The sequence below is a fragment of the Medicago sativa genome, chromosome 1, assembly GCF_051527215.1.
Source record: "Medicago sativa cultivar Bolivia chromosome 1, Bolivia_mono, whole genome shotgun sequence".
NCBI classification, from domain to species: Eukaryota; Viridiplantae; Streptophyta; class Magnoliopsida; order Fabales; family Fabaceae; genus Medicago; species Medicago sativa.
The window spans coordinates 12,473,076-12,493,412 of NC_140749.1; the positions used below are offsets into that span (position 1 = coordinate 12,473,076).

The following is a 20,337-nucleotide window of genomic DNA, read 5'->3' on the forward strand; positions in this document are numbered from 1 at the left end:
AACTCCCCATAAGCTGAGATCTTTCCATAAGGTTGATATTTTGGTATGTAGTGCTTGAACAGTGAGAGGGGTAGACCCTTTTGGCCAGATGATTCTTGAATGAAGATTGTACTTGCAAGTTTCCAATCCTACCAAATACTCTTCCTCCAGAATGGCTATTGAGAAGTTATCCCCCTTTAGAACCGGTTGTGGCAGCTAAGATGATGGAATATCACAGAGATTAGAAACAGCTTGAGCAAACGATTTGATTGGTTTTTGATTGGCTAAAGGTGTAATTTTGTTGATAACTGTGGTGGATTCAGTGTTTGTGAGGCAGTTCCAAGTAACAATGGTGGCAGGAGCGGTAGATTTCATGGTGGATCTTTTTGGTGGATTAGGGTTAGAGTTCAAAGGCTATGTTTTGGCAAGTTCAGGTGGAGATGGATAATCTATGAGGAATTTTCATGGTACAATTGAAGATTTCATGATGATCGGTGCAAGAAAAGCGGTGGCGGTGGGTTCAGGTGAGGTTACCTCTAGATGCAGAAAACTAGATTAAAGGTGACAATTGAACAGTAATCAGTCGCACTAAAAATGGCCAGAGCATTTCTGTTTGTTTTTTTATCTATTCAAATTACCTTTGTTTTATATTCAAATTATCTTAACTTTTTTTTTTGACAGAAAAGAGCTTATTGCATTTCATTAACTAGAATATCAGAAATACAAGATGGAATGTTAGAGTAAATATGGAAACTAGGATTACACAGAGCTTCCTTAGCTAAGCCATGGGCAGCCCCGTTTGCTTGTCTCCGGATGAACTTCAAGTCTGAGTTCGTTAAATCATTTGCTAATATGTGTCTACAATCATTGATGATGGCCATATAATTTGAGACACCGTTGTTTCCTCCATAAACACTATCTACCACCGTTTTGGAATCCATTTCGAAATCCATATTCAGCAGTTGTAAGTCTTTAACCCATTGCATAGCTGTCAAGAGTCCCATCGCTTCCCCTAAATCAACGTCAACAGTCGGAGAAAACCACTTTGTCTTTGCAAGGACAAAACTCCCCTCTTCATCTCTTATGCAAACACCAATGCCAACCTTGTTAAGAGAGTTAGAAAAAGATGCATCCACATTGCATTTATACCGCCCTGGGCTTGGTTTATTCCATTGCACACACAAAGGCCTTGCTGAAGAATTTGCTTGGACATGCCGAACAATCTGCGCATTCTTCCAACTTGTGAGCAAACATCCAGCTCGATCACAGATGTCTTGAGTTGATTCCTGCACATCATTCCAAACTATATTGTTTCTATGTTTCCAAATGCTCCATAGGGTGACTCCAAAAACTTGCTTTTGATGGTTATCAAACTGCTGTAGAATTGAGAAAATATTTTCTGCACATGACGCGGAAGGATGAATAGATTGCACAATATCATTCCACAAACCTGATCGCTGCCAGCAGCTGATACTTTTGCTGCAATCAAAAAATAGATGACTGCTATCTTCATACGGACCTGCACAAACAACACAGTTCATGGGGCATTGAACGCCGCGACTTTGAAGTTTGACTCGTGTTGGTAAGCAATTACGGCAAGCACGCCACATAAAATTCTTAACTTTCGGCGGCAATTTCAGGTTCCATATATTGTTCCAACTTCCTGTTACACGGTGTTGGTTCAAATCAGTGTCATTATTAAGAATGTCGCGATATGCACTACGGACTGAATAATTCCCATCTTTCTCAAATCTCCAAGTAGCTATGTCTTGTCGAACTGATGGTAATAACGGCGTTTTATAAATCTGATCTGCAATACCAGGATCGAAAACATAATTTATAAATGATTTGTTCCACTGTTTTGCGTTTACCTGCAGTAGGTTTGCTACTCTAAGTTCGCTCCACATACTGTGCAATTCAGTTACTGGTGTGAGCTGTTCGTGATTTCTCAGCCAGGGCTGATGCCAAACAGATATATATTCTCCAGTTCCGATACTCCATTGAAAACCTCGACGCACCATCTCTTTAACCTTCCACAAGCCTCTCCACACGTAACTTGGATTATGACCGACAGAGGCACCGAAATAATCACTTCTCGGATAATATTTAGCTTTGAGTAATCTAGTGATTAAAGAATTCGGACTTGTTACTAATTTCCAAGCTTGCTTGCCAATCATAGCCATGTTGAAAGCTTTGAGATTCTTGAATCCCATACCGCCGAAGCTCTTTGGAGTGGACAGACGCTCCCATGACATCCAGTGAATTCCTTTAGAATTTGTAGCATTATGACCCCACCAAAATGAATTAAGCATCTTCTCTATTTCATTTAGTAAGGAGTCAGGGAGAAGGAATGAGCTCATGACATATGAAGGTATGGACTACAAAACTGATTTGATGAGAATTTCCCTCCCGGCTTGTGACAAACAACGGCTACTCCAGGAATTAATTTTATTCCAAATTCTGTCCTTAATAAACTTGAATGTGGATTTCTTACTTCTACCAACCATAGACGGAAGCCCCAAATACTTCCCTGTTCCGAGTACTTGTCTAACCCCAAGTGTATCTGCGAGTGATTGACGGAGATCATCCGACACATTTCGGCTACAAAACATCTCCGATTTTTGTAAATTGATGGTTTGGCCTGAAGCAGTTTCGTATGTAGCCAAAATATTCTTTATATGTGTTGCTTCATTTTCACATGCTCTAAAGAAAAGGAAGCAATCATCTGCAAATAGCAGATGTGACACGATAGGTGCGTCTTTGCAAATATGGGTGCCACATATAAACTTTTTGCCTTCTGCATCCCGAATTAAAGCAGACAATCCTTCCGCACACAAAATAAACAAATAAGGTGAAAGAGGGTCACCCTGGCGGAGTCCTCTACCTGGGACAATCGGACCTACATGTGTTCCATTCACCAACACTATATAATCTACTGTCTCCACGCACAACATCATCCATTGCACCCACCGGCTCGTAAATCCCATCTTGAGCATAATTTCTCGAAGGTATTCCCAATCAATTTTGTCATATGCTTTGTTGATGTCAAGTTTTAAAGCCACATCACCTTGCGTGCCTTTGGTTTTTAGCTTCATGTAGTGAACTAACTCAATAGCCACCATCGCATTTGGAATAAAATTAAGGACAGAATTTGGAATAAAATTAATTCCTGGAGTAAAATTTCTCAATAGTCCTTTAATCCAGGGTTCACTTTCAAAATTCAGTTGATATGATTTTAAATTTGACTTTAAAAAAAATATCGTTAAAGGCGAATTTGTAACAGAAAAATGACCAACTAAAATAGAGAGTTAGTTTGTGAGTCCCTTATAAGCATGATGTAGATTTAAATTTGAAAAAATAATTGAGTTATAAAGGGTAAATTTGTCCATCAAAATATTATATAGATTTTACAATAAATCAATAAGAATATTAATTTAATAAAAACTTTAAAATAAATTAGTAAATCTATGAAAAGTTAATTCTTCCTTTGTCTTTTTTTTTTAGGGAAATTCTTCCTTTGTCTTATAGTGACCACTTTTGAAAGAGATTAATTAGAATAGACTGACAGTGTAAAACCACTTTACACTATCAACCAATTACAATCACTCAATTAGACACATCATCTTAAGTGTTAAAAAAAGAAAAATTAAATGAAATCTTTTCCAATAAATGTCATATCCCACATTTTTTTAATTTAGGCATTTGATTTAACATTTTTCAACCTGCATTTAGAGGCTTTTGGAGAATAAAGATGCTAAAAATCAAAATGGTGTGTGGTATCGAGCAAATTTTTTTGAAGATAGACTCTATCACAATAATGCTTGTATTTTAACACCATTGAAATCTGTGACTACTTCTCCCTTTAATAAAGATATTTTTCACAACTTATATATAGACATACAAACTTCATGATCTCCTATCCATACTATTTCCATCCAAGACATTGTAATGTGCAAGTTTCTAAGATTCCTTTGTGAAAATTCAATTGTTTTTTCTACTTCTCAACCCTTTATTTTTTAAAAATGAAAACATGTTTGTAAATGTGAACCTGTTGTAGCCTTAATCTACAATTCACTTCATGTCACTATTATGACTATTACTTCTTTTTTTTTTTTTTTGGTTACTTATGAATTATGGTTTTGACAACTCACAATTCATATTTAATTTGATAGAAGAAAATATTGAAATTTGACTATTTCAGGAAGAGTTTAATTTCTTGGCAATGATAATTTGAGCTCCAAAACCTTCCAGCTAACAATACATAGCCTTTAAATCCCTAAAAAAAAAAAAAAATACATAGTCTTTAATAGTGATTCTGCTACAAAATTCTGATTGTCGTACAAAACCTAAAGTATGAAACAAAGTCATAGTAAAAAATGCCATACATATTGGGAAAAAAGAATTAGCGCATATATGGCCAATCTGCATCTAAACTATGTCTTCCTCCAAATCATGAAGAAAGAAACAAATTGAAAAATGCAGTTATTGAGTTTAGAGAGAGTGAAAAAGGAAGAATATTGATGATTGAGATGAGAAAGAGAAGCACCAAAGATTAAATGTGGGATATGGCAATTATTGGAAAATATTTTATTTCATTAATTTTTCCTATTTTCAACACTTAAGATGATGTGTCTAATTGAGTGATTGTAATTGGTTGATAGTGTAAAGTGGTTTTACACCGTCAGTCTATTCTAATTAATCTCCTTTTGAAATATCTTAACCCAAAATAAATGACTCTTTCGAGTATTTATACAATATTACATTTTTCCTAAAATATTAGATACAAACAGGTTATTCAATATTGAACAAAGGGTGTATTTTTTTTTAAATAATAATTGAGTAATATTTTGATAATCTCGATTTAATGATTTTAATTTAACATATAATGTATTTTAATAGTATCAAAATAAATATTATTTGATAATACGATTTATTATATGAATAAAAATTATTATAATAGAAAATATTTTGGTATTTTTCTTTTTTGAAATTTTTTTGGTATATTTCTTATATGGGTATTTGTATAATAATAGACATTTTTTTGTATAATAATAGACATGACTATAATATTTTGGTAATATTTTGAAATAGGTATTATAATAAATATTTATGATAATAATAAACATTATTCTATAATAATCATAATAGTGATTTTTTTAATCATAAAATCATGAAAATTATTATTTAGTATAAAAATTTGTATTATAATAAAAATAAAGGTTTTCTATAAAAAAAATTATTCTATTATCAAAATATTGTTAATTTTGTCGTAAGTTTGACTAATTTAAATTTATATCTATTTTTAATCATGATTAAAAGTATACTGATAAATGTATTCTTTTATATTTAACTTAAAGTTTTAAAAATAAAAATAATTAAATGGAATGGATAATTATTACTATTACTAACGTTCTGACGAGCATTCCGTGCTCGTTTGTTAGCTTAATTTATCGCGCTAATGCGTATAAATTACTAACAATGGTTTTTATAAAATTTTGATTTTGAATAAAAATATATGTATAGATATTTTGCACTCATATTATAACAAACTATACTTATATTTTTTAATGACACCAACAATATAACATTCTTATAGTCAAATTTTAAATTGTAACAAACTATACTTATCTTTTTCAATGACACGAACAATATAAAAAATATATTAATATAAATGTTATATTTTTGAATGACACCAACCATATAACATCTTATTAGGAAAAATTTGTATAAGGTTATAATTGATAGTGAAAAAGTCATCACAAAACTATGTATTTTCTTTATATATAATATAGATATATAGTACATATATAAATATAGTATAAATTCTTTTTTTTTTTTAATGACACCCACGATATAACATTATTATAGGTAGGACCCTTAACAAATATAGCATTTATAATAGGAATATTTTTTAAGAGTATAGTAAAAATGAAGTACAGATGTGGGAAGAAACAACAAAAATATATTGCACATAAGAATCATGTTTTCTTGCGAAGTCATATTCTCTTATCAAACATAATCAAGCATGTATCATGATTAATATGCATTTCAGTTTACCATTTGAATAATGACAATTACGATCAATTGATCATTTTCAACAATTTTTTAAACGAGAGAAAATAACTCATTAGTGGAAGCGATGAAATCAGAGTCATTTGACACAATGTCAAAAATATTTCTCTCTTTAAAGATTTTCATGTTGAAGATTTTTCTAAATATTTTCAATAGGTAAACATCTTTAAATGAATATGCCATATGATTTTCTCATTATAATAGAAATAAACTACATGTATTTAGAATTTGGAAAACACACATGTTCATAATCAAGTATGTGTTTAAACTTATCTGTAAGTGCGCTTGTGTGAGTTCTCTTAGGTACTTATCTTTCAAGTTTTCATGCTTAAAAGAGATTCTAAACACATAAGATGAGTTTGAAGAGAAGTATTCATGCAACATGTTTATGCACAAACATATACTAGTATGTCATTGATGTTTATATCTCTATTTTTGTCTCCAAATTTAGCAAGTGCAACAAGGTAGACATTCAACAATGATTTAACAAAATATTCATGCCAAAAACATGTTCAATATTAGTTTAGGAACAAAATATGTAAATCCCTTTTTAGATCAATTTTGAATTTATTGTTAATTTATTAACAATTCACACAATTATTCTCTTGTTAAATATGATTTTTATTTTATTTTGTTTTGTTGAAATTCTATCAACGATAAAACTCAATTAAAATATTCATATTGAAATACATTGAATATGATTTTTAGATAAGTCATCAAAAATCAATTCATGAAAATACATATGTAAGAATAACATATGACATATGTTGTATTATCGAAATCATGATATTTTGACATTTTTCTTGTTCTAAATCTCATGTCTATCATCCATTATGATTAAGAGATTAACTCATGGAGTTTTAGCGTATTAATGATCAGTGATGCGTTTTCTATAAAAGATATAGAAAGACATTTACATAACAAAATATTGATTAATAATGCAATCAATATACATTTAAAGTTTTGCCTAAAAAATATGAACTTACACAAGTGTTAATTCATTAGGCTTATACATGCAAATTTTAATTGATTTTTGTGATGAAAACATTCTCAACATCATAAAAAGTTCAAGAACAACTGATGTGTTTCTTTTGAAAATCTTTCAAAGATAAATCCTAAATTAGGATCCATTTAAAAACATGTTTGGAGAATGAAATTTTCATAATACATATTAACATATTTGCAAAAACCATTTTCAAAATATATCACTTAAGAATCAGGAAATGAATATGTTAATGAGTAAATTAGAACAAAATTTATGAACATCATCAAATTTTATACGGTTATGAAATTTTATAATTAAGGTACTTTTACGATCCAATTCTAAGGCATATCATGATATGTCATCTTAGGAACAAAGTTTAGATGGACCATTAAAAGTAAGAATGATTCAAGTTGCATTTTACAACAAGAACTTATTTAGAATTGCATTTTAAGAATATTATAATGATTTCATTAAGAATGCAGACAGATGAATTTTGTCGAAATGATGTTGAATCATTTATCATTTATAAAGATATCTTAGAAGGAATAAATGTAAAATTAGGGAATATTATTCAGAAATTTCACTTTATACAACATTGGCTCCTTTTTAAATTTAGAACACACTAATTCATATTAAATGCATTCTTAAACATGTCTTCTTAAAACTTAAAGCACAATTCAACAATTTTAATTATCAAATCTGATTTATAAAATAGTTTATGAATATTATATCTCCATGAAAGGAGCATGAACCAATAATGAAAGAATAGTTACATTTTAGGCTAATAATTAAATATCGTAAAAATTGATGCAAACAACTAAGGTTTAAAGTCATATATTTTTGGAATTGATTTTATCATGCATTTCTTAGAGCATCAAATTATTTATAACAAAACATTGCATACCAATTTTCAAACATTACAAAGTTTATAAATGAGTGTTATAATTATAGAAAAAGTATTAATATAAGTTATTATACATTATTATATGATAATATAAATAGTTTTAATAAGTTTTGCGAAACATTTTGATTAATTCACACCGCAAAGACAATTATTTGTATCGCAACGTCCGTTACAGTCGAAATTGCGACAACCTTAACGCGGCCGTTATTTAAAACCTTGATAGCTTTTCTAACACAATAATCAATATAAATTCAAATTTCACCAACTTTAGGAAATACCCACAAAATATCAAGTACCAAAAAACCCTAATAAACTTCTACTTAATCTTATATCACAGTTACAAGCAAAATCAACTTAAAACTGAAATTAACACTTATGCAAGTAAACCTAAAAAAAAATACAAAATTTCATGGTTCTATACAAATGAAACGTAATTTTCCCCAATTCTACAACCAAAGAAACAAAACCCATATTAAAAATATGCACAAAAATTAAGAAACCTAGATTCTCGATACAAGGGGAAAATAACGAAGAAGTGACATACTTGGATTGAATGGAAGATGAACGAGATTTGTAACTATCGTTAACTTCTCTCTCTCTCTCTCTCTCTCTCTCTCTCTCTCTCTCTGTCTGCATCTCAACAACAAAACTGCATCTACACCTCTCTCTGGAGAGGTGTAGATGAACGAGATTTGTAGACAGAGAGAGGTGTAGATGCAGTTTGTGTAGATGAACGAGATTTGTAGACAAAGAGAGGTGTAGATGCAGTTTTGTTGTTGAGATGCAAACAGAGAGAGGTGTTGAGATGCAGACAGGGAGAGAGAGAGAGAGAGAGAGAGAGAGAGAGAGAGAGAGAGAGAGAGAGAAGTTAACGATTGTTAATTTTGTATTTTTTTTTTTTAGGTTTACTTGCATAAGTGTTAATTTCAATTTTAAGTTGATTTTGCTTGTAACTGTGATATAAGATTAAGTAGAAGTTTATTAGGGTTTTTTGGTACTTGATATTTTATGGGTATTTCCTAAAGTTGGTGAAATTTTAATTTATATTAATTATTGTGTTAGAGAAGTTATCAAGGTTTTAAATAACGGTCGCGTTAAGGTTGTCGTGATTTCGGTTGTAACAGACGCTGCGATACAAATAACTGTCTTTGCGGTGTGAATTAATCAAAATGTTTCGCAAAACTTATTAAAACTATTTATATTAACATATAATAATGTATAATAACTTATATTAATACTTTTTCCATAATTATAACACTCATTTATAAACTTTGTAATGTTTGAAAATTGGTATGCAATGTTTTGTTATAAATAATTTGATGCTCTAAGAAATGCATGATAAAATCAATTCCAAAAATATATGACTTTAAACCTTAGTTGTTTGCATCAATTTTTATGATGTTTAATTCTTAGCCTAAAATGTAACTATTCTTTCATTATTGGTTCATGCTCCTTTCATGGAGATATAATATTCATAAACTATTTTATAAATCAGATTTGATGATTAAAATTGTTGAATTGTGCTTTAAGTTTTAAGAAGACATGTTTAAGAATGCATTTAATATGAATTAGTGTGTTCTAAATTCAAAAAGGATTCAATGTTGTATAAAGTGAAATTTCTGAATAATATTCCCTAATTTTACATTTATTCCTTCTAAGATATCTTTATAAATGATAAATGATTCAACATCATTTCGACAAAATTCATCTGTCTGCATTCTTAATGAAATCATTATAATATTCTTAAAATGCATTTCTAAACAAGTTCTTGTTGTAAAATGCAACTTGAATCATTCTTACTTTTAATGGTTCATCTAAACTTTGTTCCTATGATGACATATCATGATATGCCTTAGAATTGGATCGTAAAAGTACCTTAATTATAAATTTTCATAACAGTATAAAATTTGACGATGTTCATAAATTTTGTTCTAATTTACTCATTAACATATTCATTTCCTGATTCTTAAGTGATATATTTTGAAAATGGTTTTGCAGATATGTTAATATGTATTATGAAAATTTCATTCTCCAAACATGTTTTTAAATGGATCCTAATTTAGGATTTATCTTTGAAAGATTTTCAAAAGAAACACATCAGTTGTTCTTGAACTTTTTATAATGTTGAGAATGTTTTCATCACAAAGATCAATTAAAATTTGCATGTATAAGCCTAATGAATTAAAATTTGCATGAGATTTAGAACAAGAAAAGTGTCAAAATATCATGATTTCGATTATACAACATATGTCATATGTTATTCTTACATATGTATTTTCATGAATTGATTTTTGATGACTTATCTAAAAATCATATTCAATGTATTTCAATATGAATATTTTAATTTAGTTTTATCGTTGATAGGATTTCAACAAAACAAAATAAAATAAAAATCATATTTAACAAGAGAATAATTGTGTGAATTGTTAATAAATTAACAATAAATTCAAAATTGATCTAAAAAGGGATTTACATATTTTGTTCCTAAACTAATATTGAACATGTTTTTGGCATGAATATTTTGTTTAATCATTGTTGAATGTCTACCTTGTTGCACTTGCTAAATTTGGAGACAAAAATAGAGATATAAACATCAATGACATACTAGTATATGTTTGTGCATAAATATGTTGCATGAATACTTCTCTTCAAACTCATCTTATGTGTTTATAATCTCTTTTAAGCATGAAAACTTGAAAGATAAGTACCTAAGAGAACTCACACAAGCGCACTTACAGATAAGTTTAAACACATACTTGATTATGAACATGTGTGTTTTCCAAATTCTAAATACATGTAGTTGATTTCTATTATAATGAGAAAATCATATGGCATATTCATTTAAAGATGTTTACCTATTGAAAATATTTAGAAAAATCTTCAACATGAAAATCTTTAAAGAGAGAAATATTTTTGACATTGTGTCAAATGATTCTGATTTCATCGCTTCCACTAATGAATTATTTTCTCTCGTTTAAAAAATTGTTGAAAATGATCAATTGATCGTAATTGTCATTATTCAAATGGTAAATTGAAATGCATATTAATCATGATACATGCTTGATTATGTTTGTTAAGAGAATATGACTTCGCAAGAAAACATGATTCTTATGTGCAATATATTTTTGTTGTTTCTTCCCACATCTGTACTTCATTTTTTTATATATCATACTCAATATTTTTTAATAGATGCCAAAAGGGGGAGAAATATATGTGATGAGAGAGTAACATAGGATGGGGAGAAAAATCCAAGATGGATTTGATCAAAATGAAGAATGTAAAGAATTAACCTCTTTCATATGTTTAGGGGGAGGTTAATTAGAATGATAAGAATTAAACTCTTGCACGTGTTTAGGGGGAGCTTAATTTCATATCTATGAACATTCTTACATTTTTTATTATACACATCTATAAAACTTAAGACTTATTCAAAAGGTTTGTCATCAACAAAAAGGGGGAGATTGTTGAAACAAAAATATTTTTATGAATGTTTTAATGATAACAAACCTTATTTAATAAACACTAAGTTTTATGAATGGTGATCTACTGATATTTGCACTTAAGTCTTTTCACAAAAGTTGACAAGAAAGAAGTCTCTTACAAGTGCATATATATACTCATTGGAAGAATACCAAAACAGTACTATCAAAAGCTCAAAGAAAATATAAAAAGAATATTGTTTGAATCAAATAAGTGTTTATTGAAGATTTAACAAGAAGATAATTTTTATGATCAATTGACACATCCTTGTCACCACATGGTTTTCATCAAAGCCTTAAAGATTCGAGGAATAAATGATTAAAATTTGATAGGAATTATCTCCAAATAGCTTCTGAAAAGAGTTTAAGGAAAATGTACAAAAGTTTCATTCAAAATAATGATTGAATGTACCTTCATGATTACATGCATGCCTAAACTAAAACATGTCAAAGATACTCAATGGAAAGAAACATTGTGTGCAATCACCAACATGAACTACGAGATAAATTGCATCATCAGCAAAATAATTAAAGGTTAATTAACCGAGAATGTATTGTCATCCCATATAGAAGAGAACATTATCAACTCTGATGAAAGAATGTTCTCATGATGAGGATGCATATTACACTAGAAATTATTCTCATCATTTCATCAAAATGATTAGAATTAGCTTTAAAGAGAAATCAATTCATGAATGAATTATTTATTAAGTCATTCATTTATGATATTGATCGGAGAATGATCAAAGAAGAAAATTCATGATCATATGCTTTGAGATTCTATCATAAAATGCTTATGATGGTCCAAGAATCCTCTATCACTATTCAAGATATGATTTGGAGAACAGAAATCAATCAAAGGAATTTTGACTTTGAGAAAGGTTTCTCATGTTCCTACAAATATTAATTTGGTCATACAAAATGAAGAGAACATCCTCATTTGATGTTTTAAAAGATAACAAAAATATTACAATTATTACAAGTGAAGAAATGTTTTGTGAGAAATGTTTCATGAGAATGTTCTTGTTAAAGAGAAGAACATTCTAAGATTACAAGTGAAATTGAAAACATCATTATCAAAGCAAATAAGCAAAAGGACATAAATGAACTTTGTGGTACAAATCCAAGAACAAAATATTCCCTATGTCTCACCAAAAGAATATACTTTAATATATGACATAAATGAAAAGAATATCACTTGATTACATAATGGCTTTGCATTTAAAGAAATATTGAAAAAGCATGTGCCTTAAAGAAAGAAGAAAAATAGTTTTACAAAGAAAGAATGTTCTTGAGAACATTCTGGTAAAACTACAAAGGGATAAGGATGATGTCATTATGTCCCATCCTTTTAACACAAGATCACAGCTGGATTATTAAATCATGTGTTCTTAAAGAAAGAAGAAAAATTGTTTTACAAAGAAACAATGTTCTTGAGAACATTCTGGTGAAACTACAAAGAGATAAGGATGACATCATTATGTTCCATCCATTTACAACTAATCATAGATGTATTATTACAACCTCACGTGGGTTGTCTCAAAAGGTTTGGAAAGAAGAGAATGTTCTTCAGAACATTTTTCACTTGGAATAACACATTTTTTTGCAACCTTGCGCATCAAGCAACAAAGCAAATGCACATGGGTTGTTTTGGAAAGTACAAACAACAGCTGTATGTTTATGTATATTTCAAGTGAGCTTCAAAGACTCCAACCATCTATAAATATAGCAACATATCAAGGCAATTGACAAGAGCTTACAATACAAAAGAATTCAATCTCTCTCTTTCTCTCACGTGAATATTTTTCATAATTCATATTCAATGTCTTTCAATATGAATATTTTTTCTGGTCCCTTTATTTCTTTATTTATTTCAGTCATATATTCCAGAATTCTCTAGTCCTTTTATTTACTTTATTTTAAATATACAATCTAGAATTCTCTGATCATTTTATTTTTAATTAACAAATATTTTTATTTGTTTAACTCTTACTAAGAACTTTCTTGAGTATATAAACTTATTTAAGTTTGAGGAATAATTTTTAAAAGGGTCACAATTCAAACCCCCTTTTCCACTATCACCTTCATCATTGTTATTTCCACTTCCTCGAAAGACATAATCAAATAATCCAGAACTTCTTGGTGGTTCTATTTTTGGTAGTCATATGAAGAATTTGTTGATGAGTCATGGTGGTAATTCACCAACAAAATCACAATCACAACAACATATACAATCAAAGTTCTAACATCAAAGTCCCAATTTTTTCTCTAAAGTTTCATTTAGTATTTGTTACCTAAATACTCAAATTAAGAGTGTCAATTTAAAATTACCTTGAACTTAATAAATAAGAGATTTTTTTGGCGGTGTCCGGGATTTGAACCTCAGACCTTGCATATATTATGCATTATCCCTACCAACTGAGCTAAACTCACGGGGATACTTAATAAATAAGGGCTTAAATATGCAATTCGTCCCTGTAATTTGGGCGCGTTTTGATTTTCCTCCTTGTAAAAAAAAATTAAAAACATCCCTGCAAAATTTTGCCACGTGGCAGTCCACATCATTAAATATTTTAATTTCTGAAAATAATTTTTTAAAATAAAAAACTGAAAATAAATTAAAAAAATTCCAATTATTTTTTTTAAATATGAAGAAAAAAATTGGAAATTAGTTTTTTTTTTAAAATCTGGAAATAAATGTTTGAAAAATAAAATAAAAAATTATATAATCTCAAAAAATTTGAAAATATAATTTTCAGTATTTTCGAAAAAAAATGTAATATATAATTTTCAAATTAAAAAAATTAATTTTTCAAAAATTTAATTTTCAGTTTTTTTCAAATTTTTAATTTTTAATTTAAAAAAGGAATTTTTAGAATTTTGAAAAAAATATTTTTTAGTTATGTGACATGCCACGTGACAAAAGTTGCACAGTCAGCAACTGCCACGTGGCCAAAACTAAGCCAAATCATAATTGAAGTGGGGTCATGGACCTTTTTAAAACAAAATATTTTTTGAAGGGATGTTTTTAAATATTTTTTTTTACAAGGACGAAAATCAAAACACACCTAAATTACAGAAGAATTGCATATTTAAGCCATAAATAAGAGATGAATGCACATTTTTTTGTTTGAGTTTAATAAATAAATATATGAATAAACAAATAAACCATCTAAAAGAAATTATTAATTATAATAATTATTAATTTATTATTAATACGTGTGTTCTCAACAAAATCGCAAATCGCAAACGGCAAGCAGCAGGAACAAACTGAAGAAAGAGAGTGAAGCAAGAAACGGCAACACCAGAATCGCAAATCGCAAGCAGGAAGAGAAGTAAGTAATTGATTCTTTCTTCTCATGTTCTTGTGTTCTTGTGCTTTTTTTTTAACATGAGATTCGATTCCTTTTCTCCTGTTCGTTCAAATTTCTGAATTTTCAAATCTGTAACGGAGTCCGTAACGGCCGCAACGGCGATTTTCCTTTGATTTTTGTTCTCACGGTGGTTGCTGATACCGTTTTGTAACGGCCGCAATCCCGGTACCGTTCCTTTTTTGAGATGTTGGTTGTTTATAACGTGGAATGAGATTTTGATCAAATCATGTTTGGGCGTCTAAATGGTTAGGTTTATGAGTAGTCAAAGCTTTATTATTTAGGGCTTGTTTGGATTGGCTTATTTTTTTTTTTTTTTTGAGGTTATGAAAAATAGCTTATGCACTAACGAAAATTGTATCTTCATAACCTAGACAAGCTTATGAATAATACGTAAAAGCTTATTTATTTGCATAAGCTCAAAAATAAGCCAATCCAAATGGGCCTTTTGAAATTGTTGCAAAAATAGATCTTCTAAATTAGTCCTTTGGATTGGACTTGAGCAATTGGGCCTATAATGACATGAATCAGTTAATAGCTTAGTTAATTGACAACTTAAAGCTGATAAGTTTGGCCCTGTTTGGATAAACAACATAATTTGCAGCTTATAGCATAAACGCTTATGTATAAGCTATTTCTATAACAAAATATAAAATAAAGTTAAACTGTTTTGTTTTCATTAGTTATCTTAGAGAACTTAGGAAAATAAGCTGAAAACAGCTTATGAACATGTCGTAAGTTGTTCTCACAAAACTTATGCTAGTAGACACCCTCAAATAAGCCAACCCAAACAGACCCTTTGTCCCATTTGTTGTATGAACCAAGCTTGAGTTTTCATATTTTTGGCCCATTAGTCTATCAACCGGCTTTAATGCTTGATGCATATCTATAGTCAAACAATAAAAGTTCATTTGATTAGCATTGGATTTTAGTTTGGTCTGATTAAATTAATTTGTAACATCATTGAGCCTAAAGGTATTACTCTATTTTTGTTTTCAAGATTATGTGCAAAAGGTATTATTCTGTTGAGTTACAAATTTGAGTCTACCTCATTGAGCCTAAACCCAATTAATATATTGAAATATGTTGGTTCGTTTAGATCAAATAGCCTGCTGGGTTTAACTGAGTTGAGCTAGAGCCTAATAATTAAGACTCGGCTCTTGGTGAGCTGAGCCTAAGCAAAACAAGCTCTGGTTTGGCTCATATTTGCTCATTACTAAGCTCACAGTAGTTTTACATAATCACTAGAGTGCTATTGGTATGATTCATATTTCAAATCATCAAATGGTGTGTGTATTTCTAATCCAGCTTAGGGCAAGCGGGCCTAATTGCCCATTTCCTTTATTGTGCGGATTTGGTTACCGTCCTTAGTCATTAAGCAATGTGGTGTTAAGTAGGTATGGATGCTTACAATAGTAGTAGGGATTTCCTTGGCCTCTTCTGCAATTTCTGAAAACGGTAGTGTTGACAACTGTTGTGATTGCCTTCAAGGGATAAGTTATACTTGTGTTGCCTCATGCCAGTGCTCTCTGTGTTATCTTTTAATGATTCTAATTAACTTTCTTTCAATTATTGCACCCAGATCATATGTATGATGTATGCCTAAGTTTGTAACATGATATTATGTGTTATATGTAGATTTCTAAACATTAACATGTTGTGCTTGGAACAAAAACTTTTCTTTCCTTTTCTATGAGAGTTAGGTTATATACATGTTTGCGTCAAATAAATAGACAACTTTAAATTATTTATCCATTTAGTTGAACATTCAACATTCTAGTTGTTGAAATTCGTATGTACAATATAATTTAGTTTTGGTCAATGATTCATGGTCGGTCACGTGTCCAGCGAAGGCTAATCTGTTTTTCTGTGCTGTCTACTCCTGTACTGTGAATAAAAAGGAATTTGAGTCCTCTAACTATGTGAGTTTTTCTTGTGGTATGGTGATACACAGATAGACATAGATGAGAATCTCTGGTAAAATTTGTGAGGATGTGTACTTGAATTTAGATCTCCCTGTGCCGTATCTTGTGTCAACCGCTTTTGTCACTTGACAAACCCAAATCAGAAAAACCAAATCTGATTAGACTACCTGTTCTCTTGACATTGATGAGTTAGTTTGACTGTTTGAAATTGTATTTTCATTATTGATGAGTTAGTTTGACTGTTTGAAATTTTATTTTCATTATGTACTAGACTACCTGTTCTCTTGACATTGATGAGTTAGTTTGACTGTTTGAAATTGTATTTTCATTATGCACCGCACATTGATGTGTGACTGTGTGCTGTAGGTCTCAGCATGCCTGGTATAGCAGTATAATACATGTAGAGTGTAATGGAAAAAGACACCTTTGCAATTTCTGCTTCAAATTTATATCAACATTCTTTTTGTACTTTTCTTTATTGCCGTATAAAACCAAAGTAAAACCGTGAAGTTTACTTTTCAATTTTGATAGATCTTATTTCTGATAGTTAGAGATTTACCTTCTTTTCCTTTGTATATTTGGTATTACAGACACAGTTACTTTAAGTTTGATTGTCTGTTTGCTGTTGTGAATTTGTGTCTTTGAGTTGTTTAATTATAAGTGTCATGACTTGTCAGTAGTGTTAATGGGTTTGCAAGGTTTGGGGATCTTCCTCTTTAACTAGGTTCGAAACTTGGTGCAAGTTCATGTGTTTCTATCCATGTCTCCCATGATCATCTAATGGAATTTGACCTGCATCGCCTTCTCTTACACTATATCTTTCACTCAATAATTGATAGTAATGCACAACTCGTTGGCTTTCAGGTTTCTCTCCATTGACAAAATGTATTTTTTTGCAGAACTTTGTCCTAGCTGCAGCCATGTCTTCTTTCCTTCCTGCCACAACAGAGTCTATTGCTCAGGCATTGGAGGCTAAAGACGCATCTGAGTCTATCTCCATTCTTTATCGTGTACTTGGTGATCCTTCTTCATCCCCCGATGCTCTGCGCATGAAAGAGCAGGCTATCACAAACCTCACCGACCTTCTCAGGCAAGAGAATAGGGCAGAAGATCTGCGCAGCCTTCTCACTCAGTTGAGGTCATTCTTTTCCTTGATTCCCAAGGCAAAAACTGCAAAGATTGTGAGGGGAATAATTGATTCTGTTGCTAAAATACCAGGGACATCTGAGTTACAAATTTCACTATGCAAAGAAATGGTGCAATGGACTCGCGATGAAAAGCGTACCTTTCTGAGGCAGCGAATTGAGGCAAGGCTTGCTACTCTTCTGATGGAAAGTAAGGAATATTCACAAGCTTTGACTCTCCTTAGTGGCTTGGTCAAAGAGGTTAGAAGGCTAGATGACAAACTCCTACTTGTAGACATAGACTTGCTTGAAAGCAAGCTACACTTCTCCTTAAAAAATCTTCCCAAAGCAAAAGCTGCCCTCACAGCTGCAAGAACAGCTGCAAATGCTATTTATGTTCCACCAGCTCAACAAGGTGCCATAGATTTGCAGAGTGGGATTCTTCATGCTGAAGAGAAGGATTACAAAACTGCATACAGTTATTTCTTTGAAGCTTTTGAGTCTTTCAATGCTCTTGAAGATCCCAAAGCCGTCTTTAGCCTGAAATACATGTTGCTGTGTAAGATCATGGTTAGTCAAGCTGATGATGTGGCTGGAATCATATCCTCTAAAGCAGGCCTGCAATATCTTGGACCTGATTTGGATGCAATGAAAGCTGTTGCAGATGCTCATTCCAAAAGATCCCTGAAATTATTTGAAACTGCTTTACGAGACTTCAAGGCACAGTTGGGGGATGATCCAATCGTTCATAGGCACTTGACATCCCTGTATGATACCCTTCTGGAGCAGAATCTTTGCAGATTGATTGAACCATTCTCAAGGGTTGAAATTGCACATATTGCTGAACTTATCGAGCTTCCCATTGATCACGTGGAGCGAAAGATGTCTCAGATGATTTTAGACAAGAAGTTCGCTGGGACATTGGATCAAGGTGCTGGATGCCTTGTCATCTTTGACGATCCTAAAACTGATGCTATATATCCTGCAACTTTAGAAACCATTTCTAATGTTGGGAAAGTCGTGGACAGTCTTTTTGTTAGGTCTGCCAAGATAATGACATGAGATCTCCATCTGGTTACTTCGTTTGACATTTGAGTAATTGATACTTCTGTTGTTTTCTTACTGATGAGAAGGATGGCATTTGTTTAGTTTCTGAATTTGTAAAATTCAAAGAGATTTGTAGTTTTTGAATCTGTTTATCACTAAACCATGTCTGGTGTTGCCTTTGGATTCATCTTGTGTTTTTTGTTCTTGAAAATTAAATGCATGCAAGCGTTGGTATCGAAAATATATGTCGGTCGCTTTTTTGCATCCCTTTTTTAAAACTTAATTTTGGAATCCAATTATGATGGGTTTGAGATTTTAGTTTCTGATTTTTTTTTTTTTTTTTTTTAACTATATTGAACTTGGTGTTAAGGTTAAATACTCCCATATCTACAAAGAGGTGAATCAAGTAGCTGATGCTCTTGCAAAGCATGGTTAGTCTCTCAATGGTGTTGCGCACATTTTTAATCTTCCTCCGAATTTTATTTCATTTGGTGATGGTAACTCTAGAATTGTGTTGTTGTGTGCTTGGGGGCTAACCCCCTTTTGTTCACAAAAGAAAAAGGAAAAAGAATCACGTGGATATGTATTTTGAAATTTTAGTTTATGAGACAAAATGCTATTTAATTTCAAGTTTCGTTGAATTTCAAAGATAATATTTGGAGTGATGGTGGATTGAGTTCCTACTGATTTGTACTTGATGAGGTTAGTTTGTTTGTTATTTGAATCTGTTATTTTTTCATGTTTGGAGGTAATAATACTTTTGTTTTATGATGAGAACTTTTTCATCTGCTAAAAAATAAGGGACATGACAAGATTACTTGAGTTTTACCGTGTTTGATTGTAAAACTGTTTCAGAGACAGAACAAATTGAGGGCAAGAGACATGATAAATATTATGTATAGCGTATATATAAATAGTTTCTTAGTTTTCACCGAGACCTTCACACTCGATGGTATAGTGTCTTGAGATACGGTGTTAGAAATCATGTATCCAAATATTACGGTGTTAAAAATCATGTATCCAAATAACACAAATGTTTCTCATATTTGATGATTTCAAATATTACGGTGTTAAAAATCATGTATCCAAATAACACAAATGTTTCTCATATTTGATGATTTTTAATCTAATAAAAAATATATACTTTCATGTAGTGTGGAAAACTTTTTGCTTCCCTTCTTTCTTTATCTTCAAAGTTTTAACATAAATTTTATTCCTTTTAAAACTCTCAAACAAAACTTAAATAGTCTATACATACGTCGTCGGCAAAGCAATAATCATTTACATATTTTAATTTTTAATTCATTTTCTCTTTTTTCATTTTCGTTATAAAAGCATCACCTTATTTTCTCTTTATTTATTGTTTTCAAATTTCTTTATGGTTTCACTTTTATTTTTATCCTTTTTAGCTTTACTTACAAAAATATCATTTCGTTTTTATTTTGTTTCTC

The 20,337-nt window shown here is 30.7% G+C and overlaps 1 pseudogene across 1 annotated transcript; it reads left to right on the forward strand.

Moving 5' to 3' along the window:
* Positions 1 to 14,659: 14,659 nt before the first annotated feature.
* Positions 14,660 to 19,127, forward strand: LOC146952751 (26S proteasome non-ATPase regulatory subunit 11 homolog pseudogene; annotated as a pseudogene). The gene is made up of 2 exons (XR_015007439.1): positions 14,660 to 14,754; positions 17,615 to 19,127. The product of XR_015007439.1 is annotated as a 26S proteasome non-ATPase regulatory subunit 11 homolog pseudogene (transcript).
* Positions 19,128 to 20,337: the final 1,210 nt, after the last annotated feature.